The following is a 7,721-nucleotide window of genomic DNA, read 5'->3' as shown; positions in this document are numbered from 1 at the left end:
CATAGATTTCCATGTTGTTCCTGGCCAGCTCACCAGTCATGAATTATACAGCAGTTTATCCGGGTTATGTGCACCTTCACTCATGCAGCAGTACATCATGTGTTCCTAAATTTATATTGCAGAATGTAAATACAGAGTTACTGGAGAATTTCTCTTTAGCATGGAGACAAATTTACTTCTTTACAAAGCTGGTTGAATGGTGACATTCATTGCAGCACCAACATAAGAGGGATGCAGTAGCACTCCATTCTTTTTCAGCTGCTTCCTTCCACACCTGTCATCCAGCCATGATCAGCAGACCATATTGGAAAATATAGGTTATAAGATGTGTGTACTGTATCAGTTGTTCTTTCAATTTCTATATCTCTAGCTATAGTTTTTTCCCTACATTATTGTCACCTTCCCTGTTTGAGGTATTACTAGTAAATTTCCAGTTTAGCTTAGTAATTATACTACCCTGAGATTCACACTCTTTATCATTACCTTTCCCTTCAAGCAGTATGCAATAATTTCCTAAGTTACATGCATACAGTAGCTAATTATTTCTGTCCCAGTCTGCTAGACAAGCTTTCCATTTTGTTTCCCAGAAATCATTCCACTAATCTATAGTACTTTCATCCAGTTCTGTTTTATATATTTTCAGACTATTTACTGTTCTGTTTTCCTGGCTTTCTCCTACTCTGGTTATATGCTTGATGTTTGTCTCCTTCACTAAATATTTATCTCATTACTTCCTGTTTGTCAGTCATTGCTTAACTGCACCTTTCATGCTTTTATATAACCCTTCCACCCTAACCAATATTCCATGACTTTCCTACACCTGTCTACTCCCGCATTACAATAACTGTCATTTCTATGAATGAATGAATGAATGACGTATAGAAAAGGGGGGGAAAGGAAGGAAGGTAAAGAATGATTGTGTATATGTGGTGAGTGTTATGCAACCAGGGCGACGACGATGGTAACAGGAACTAGGCCATAATTTATACTCCCGGCCTTACTGAGAGTTTAGGAACCCTGGATGAATTGTGTAGTGTGCATTTTTTTTTTTTTTTTTTTTTTTTTTGATTAGTGGGAGAGGAAGGACTTTAGTTGGAGAGAAAGAGAGTCGGGGCTTGACCCAACATGCGTGTGTTGATTGTTGGGAAACTGGAGGGTCCGCAGGTGCAAGTGTTATTATTTACTGAGGGAGGCAGGGTAGGGGTATTACGCTACAGGCTCTGTCAAGCATTGCTTATGGACTGTCATTTTGAACTTGATGGCTCCCGGAGCTTGGGTAGGGGGATTTATAGGATGAGGATGTTGGGTAAGGTTGTCGTGACAATGAGGAAGGGGTGTGACTGGGGGAAAGGGTACGGTAGGCAGTGGGGTGGGTTTTAGGGTAGGTTGTTAGGATTGAGGTTGAAGGTTGCTGGTTATGAGTTGAGGGCAGATTGTATGGGGTAACGCACACACACACACACACACACACACACACACACACACACACACCATACACACACGCACATATACTGTACACACGCACACACTCACACACATACGTACACACGCTAAAAAAAAAAATAGTGAAGTGAATAAATCCTTAGAGCAGGGGGGTCGGTGCAGGTCTTGCGTCAGGGTGGAAAAGGTTGGCGTGAGGTCTTGTGGGTGATGTTATGTATGTAAAGATGTCAATGAAATCGTGATGAGTGTTGGTGAATTTGGTGATCTGTTTTTCCTTTAGGAAGTGTAGGTATGTGTTAATGGGTGAAATGTTGGCGCGTTCGTGTATGCTGATGTTGGTTTGAAAATCATCCCACCGTATGCTTATTGTCCAACGTATGGCTTTATTTTGAATTCTTTGTAAATTCAGGATGTTAGTTTTGGCCGAAAGAGAAATGCTTAATGGTGAATATGTGAGCAGTGGTCTGATCAGTGCCTTATACAGATGGAATTTTGTTTTCGGCTCTGCACTGCGAAAACGGTAAATTTGTGTTAGAGCATTTTGGGCCATGGCTGTCTTGGTTTTAATATGGTGGTGAAGTGTCAGGTTTCTGTCATACGTAAGGCCAAGTACGGTGCTGGTGTTTTTTATAGGAATGGGAACGCGGTCAGGGCCACGCGAATTTAGAAAAAGTGGGCGGGGGTTGGCTGTTTTTGTGCGAAAATATGTAACACTGCACTTCAAGGGACTGGCTTGAATCCGCCATTTCTGCTCCCATTTGGCGACGCGGTCAAGCTCTATACTTGCTTTTGTGGTCAATCTGTCAATTGTAGTCGCACGTGCAAGCTGAGTGATGTCGTCGGCGTATTGTATGGTTAATGAGTCGTCATGAAGTGGGAGGGAATGTCATTTGTATGTAGGGTGTAAAGGGTAGGAGCGAGGACGGAGCCCTGAGGTACACCTGCATGAAGCTGAAAGTAATCAGAATAATTATTTCTAAATTTTATACGCATAGTGCGGTTGTCCAAAAAGTTGCAAAGTAATTTTTGAATAGGTCTTGGGAAGTGAAACTGTTCGCAGATTTTGTACTTCAGGCCTACGTGCCATACTGAGTCAAATGCTCGTTTCACGTCACGGGTAATAACCGCGGTCTTGTATGCAGGGCAGGGGGTGTTCTGATTAAGGTGGATGTAGTTTGTAATTATGTTGAGGGCGTCCTGGGTGGAGCGTCTAGGTCTGAAGCCAAATTGTTCGGGGCAGAGAAGGTTTTCGTCTTCTAAGTGTAGGCGTAATCTGTTGTTAATGGTGCGTTCGAATAATTTTCCTAGCATTTCAAGTAGGCTAATGGGTCTGTAATTTAGGGGATCAGTTGTTGTTTTGTCTTTTTTAGGGATGAGGGTAGCTGCCGCAGTCTTCAAGGTCTCCGGAAAGTAGCCGGATGCTAGGGCAGCATTGTATAGGTGTGTGAGTGCATTTATGAATGTGTCTGGGAGATGTTTGAGTATGTGATGACCGATACCTGAGGCACCCGGCGCCTTTTTTGGAGTTCTAGCGAGCATAGATTTGACCTCGTCGTCGAGAATGGGTGCAGTGAGAGGGTTGTGAGGATCTAAGTTATTCAGGTGTATGTTTGCGTCTGGTGTAACATGGTCATGAATGGTGTTGAGGTGTTGTTCTATATGTCTTATGTGTCGTGTTGCGGCAGGGTGAGGAGGGTTGGGATCGTATACTTGTTGCCAGGCGTTTTTGAATGTGCCTGTGATTTCCCTGGGATCTGTAATTTCTCTGTTATTAACAGTTAGTTTCGATACTGATGGTGTGCTAACGCCCTTTAGACGTCGGATGTGTTTCCAAAACTCCCAGGGTCTTGTTTTCCTGTGTCGTTGTGCATTTTCTATGAGGCGTCTCCAGTGTGCATTATGGTCGGATTCAAGACTGTTAATTATGTGCGTCCGAAGGTTGGACAGGTCGAACCGTACTTGGTCAAAGTTGTGTTTGTTTTGTTCAAACCGGCGACGGTAACACACTAGGAGTCTCTGTGTTCGTACTGAAGGTATGAATGTGTAAATGTGTGTGTGTGTAGTTTTGGGAATTGTGAGGTTGGCAGTGTTAAGCATACATGTATGGAGGTGTTTGCATTGTTCTTCGATGTCAGTGTGATGTTTCCCCTCATAGTTAGTGATATATTCCTGTTCTGAAAGTGTTTGTTTGAAGGCATCCCAGTCTGCATGTATGTAATCATAATGTAGTGTGCTGGGGATCAGGATCGGGTTGGTGGAGATGGTCATGATTATGGGAATACGATCGGACCCTGAGATTGGGCCAGGAGCTATGTGGTGATGAAAGATGTTTAATGCTCTGTTGACGATAATGAGGTCGGGTTTTCCTGATCCCCTAGGTGTGAATGTGGTGTTGAAATCAGGTCCAAGGAAGTTGAGTCTTTTGTGGCTGTAAATAGCAAACATTTGTGTACCGTGGTTGTTTGTTGTGCTGTGTTGGAATGTTCTGTGTAGTGCATTTAAGTCTGAAATTAGTAATGTTGGAGCTGTGTTGTTAAAGAGTCTGTTTATGTCTGTGAAGGGGAAGCCAATGTTGGGTCTGGTGTATGTGGTGGAGACTATGAGGGGGCCGAGGGTGGTGTGTGTGTCTTGACTGCTAAGAAGTGTTTATGTCTCCATGTTGTGATGAATTCGTGTTTAATGGAGCCCTTGATCATAATGGCTACTCCATCGTGTGGACCCTCGTCGGTTTGGAGTGTAGTGTAGCCGTAGTGTTTGATTTTCCTGGTGTTGTTGGTGCAAGTGCTGTTGAGTAGTACTATGTCTGGGTCGTGTTCTTGTATGAGTTGGGTGAGTATGTTTCTGTTTGAGTAATAGTGTCTGATGTTAAACTGTATGACTTTAATCATGTTCGTGATGATGTGGGGGTGAGTCTGAGTGTGTTATATGTGTGATGTTATGAGGTGAGGCGGAGGAGAAGGATGGGGTTCTCTTTCTGTGGGTAGGGAGACTACGTTTCCTAGGACGTGACTGGTGGGTGTTGTGAGATGTGGGGAGAGTGTGGCGAGAGGGATTCAGGGGATTCTGAGGCTTTCCGTTTGCAGGAAGCACTGCGATCTCTGATGGGGATGGTAATGGGGGGTGGTGGGGGGGCATGGGGTTGGAGATAGTGCTGGTTGGTGTTGTTGAGGTTGAGGGTTGGGGGGGTTTGGGAAGATGGAGGAAGGGTCTTGGGACTAAGTTGGGGGGGATGGGTGGGGAGGAGTGGGGTAGGACGGGGGGATTGAAGGGGTGTGGATACCTGGGGGGAGCGGCAATGTGGTGGGGTGATGCGTGAGTTGGTGAGTTAGTGATGGCGGGGGTGGGGGGGATGGGAGGGGTTGCGGTAGGAGGGTGTGAGTTGTTGTGAGTCCATGAGGAGGGAGTGACAGAGGGGGAGGGTTTGATATGTGGGATTGCCATGAAGGGGGTATGACAATGGTGGGTAGGTTGTTTGCAGTCAGTACCTCATTGATGAGGTTTGCAAAGGGGATTTTTGTAGCCTGAGAATGATGTAGGGTGGCTTGGATTACAGTGGTGATTTTGGTATACAGGAGGGGGTCAAAGGATGAAGTGTGAGGGGAAGTAAGGGGGTTAGGGGTGGTGGTGATGGAGTGAGGAGTACAGTGAGTGTTGGGTGTGTGAGTTGAAGGCTGAGAGGATGTTTGATCTGCTTGAGCGTATGAAATGGAGGATGAGTGTTGAGGTGCAGTGAGGGGTTGGTGTGAGTTAGTGTTCTGGGTAGGTTGGTGGCTAGCTTGGGCATTCTTTAGTAGGTTTTTCTTAGTGGGACAGTTACTAGCAATCGGAGTGTGGCCTTCGCCGCAGTTAATACATTTGATGGTGTTACTGGTGCAGTTGGTGTAAAAATGGCCCTGCATAGAACATTTGGAACAAGTCTGGGGTTTCTTGCATGATCTAGTTTGATGTCCAAAGCCGTAGCATCGAAAACATTGGGCAAGATCAAACCACTGCTGGGCTTTTAGGTTGCTGGGAGGGATGATAGAATGAAAAGCCTTGATGCCATGAATGAAGAGTTTCTGAATTTCTTGGGGGGAGGCACAGCGAATTTTGATTGAAGATGAGTTTTCCAGACGAAGAATTTGGGCAACGTTAATGTCGTTTTTTCGGGAGAGTTCGGTCATCAGGTCAGTGTCGTCATGGCTAAGGACATGTCTAGTGACACGTCTTGCGAGGATCGTACAGGCTGCTTTAAGTTCTGGTGTTGAGATCAACTCATAACCAGCATCCAGGTATTTGGGTAGGTTGGTGGGGGAAAGGTACGCATCAAGATGTGTCTGAGAAGCAAGGGTGACTTTAACAATTTTGTCTTTGCTGTTGGTAAAAAGGTTAACAAAAGGGGTTTCGGTTACTGCAAACAAGGTCTGACCAGGATCTGAGGGAAGGGAGGGGAGGATGCATTTGAACTTAACTGATAGAGCCATTACTAAACAAAGGGAGGGAGGGAAGTGTAGTGCATGGTGTTAATAAAAGGGGAGGAAAAAGCCAAACACCTCACTTTTGCACAGGTCCTGGGCTGCAATGGGCGTGCAGGATGAGGTGTTGGTGCCGTTACCCTGATCACGAAACTTGTGAGCGCAGGGTGGTTCCAGATTGTTAGGACCGCAGTCCTACCCAATCTTTCACCTGCAACATGGGAAGGAAGTTGGGGAGCAAAGGCCGAGTCTCTCAGGCGCACGGCTGGACCCCCGGCTACCGCTATGGCCGTGGCCCCAGCAAGGTAGTGGGGGGGGTCCAGAAAATATCTCCGACTTCACCAGAGCAGGGTTAGTACCGATAGGGAAGTTAGAAGGCGACAGGAAAAGAGGTAAGAGGGGTGATATATGGGGATGGTTTATTGGGTGATATGATTTAGAGGATCCAAGTAGGACGAAGTGAGAGCTGGGGGGGTCACAGAGTGAGAGCTGAGGCTGGCACACGTGCGTCAGGCAGGCCGTCACCAAGTGCAGTGCTCCAGGATCGTGTCATTTCTATCCAATTAACTAGTTTTTATATTATATATGCATGGAACTGGCCATTTCCTCAGGCCTGCAGCTACTTGTAAGAAAAGCTCTTGGGATAGAAAGATGCCTGTTGTTGTTGTTGTTGTTTTTTGGATGAAAAAATCAGCATTTACTAACAAGTTTTGCTTTAAAGCCAACACACCTATGCTCAAATCTGAGTGCTTGATTGAAACAGGCAATATTTCAGCCAACATCCTAACCAACCTGTTCACGCACACCAGTATCTGGTAACCTTACCCAACTATCTTAACTACATCAGCTTATCAATTTTTTTGGTGCAAAAACGAATCACATTCTTCAAGAAAGAACTTAGGTAATTGCACATACTTGTCGGTACTGATGAAAAATGTGTCTGTTTTATCAATTTCTGAAACTTATCTGTGAGAGGCCATACCACGTTGAGTACACCGCTTCCCGTCCGATCAGCGAAGTTAAGCAATGTTGGGTCTGGTTAGTACTTGGATGGGTGACCGCCTGGGAACACCAGATGCTGATGGCATCCCTACATGTCAAGTGGGGTTGGTGGAGGATTAGTGCCCCTCCCTGTAAAACAATTAACTTTATGCCCTTGGCCACCCCATTTGGGATACATGGCGTCTGGCAATGAATGAAAAAACTGAGAGAACACTAAAACAGGTGAAAAATACAAACCAAACTAACCATTTACCAACGCTGACCAAACTCTGATGTGTAATTTCTGCCATGTAATATAATATTGTATATGCACTTCTTACACGTCATTTATTCATGATTTTTCATAGGCAAGAAGTGTCACACAATGATGTTGTTGGACTAGAGGCAGAAGCTTACTGGCTTGCCCTCAAATGTGCTAACTACAGCACTGACCTGGCTAACACACAAACTTTCAAACAGTTGCCGTTTCAAAAATCTATTCAGAAAGTACACAGGTAGTCTGAAATAAACTAGAAAGTATAATTTACTATCCTAACTCAATATTACGCGTCACGTCGCCACCATAGTTTTTGTTTGCTCGTATTCGTTACGGAAGCGTTAAGTCTTGTAAAATCTTATGAATAGCCTTGTATTTCTCTCTTTTTTTTTTTTTTTTAATGCGAGGAAGAAGGAACCAAAGGCCATGAGCCCGCAGTAACAGTTCCCTCCAAGAGAAAAACAAAATACAATAGAGAGCCAAATTCAAGATCCGATCATTTTGAGATGCCTGGACACACTGCGTTTGAAAGACTGGAGATCATAGGCAGGAGGAAATACAGACAG

The 7,721-nt window shown here is 44.9% G+C and overlaps 1 pseudogene; it reads left to right on the top strand.

Annotated features, from left to right (window-relative positions):
- Window positions 1–6,865: 6,865 nt before the first annotated feature.
- On the top strand, window positions 6,866–6,984 carry LOC145415166 (5S ribosomal RNA; annotated as a pseudogene).
- Window positions 6,985–7,721: the final 737 nt, after the last annotated feature.

This window comes from Coenobita brevimanus, chromosome 101 (assembly GCF_032717465.1).
Source record: "Coenobita brevimanus isolate Jiangsu-jjx chromosome 101, ASM3271746v2, whole genome shotgun sequence".
Lineage (NCBI taxonomy): Eukaryota > Metazoa > Arthropoda > Malacostraca > Decapoda > Coenobitidae > Coenobita > Coenobita brevimanus.
This window is presented reverse-complemented; position numbering and strand designations above follow the sequence as displayed.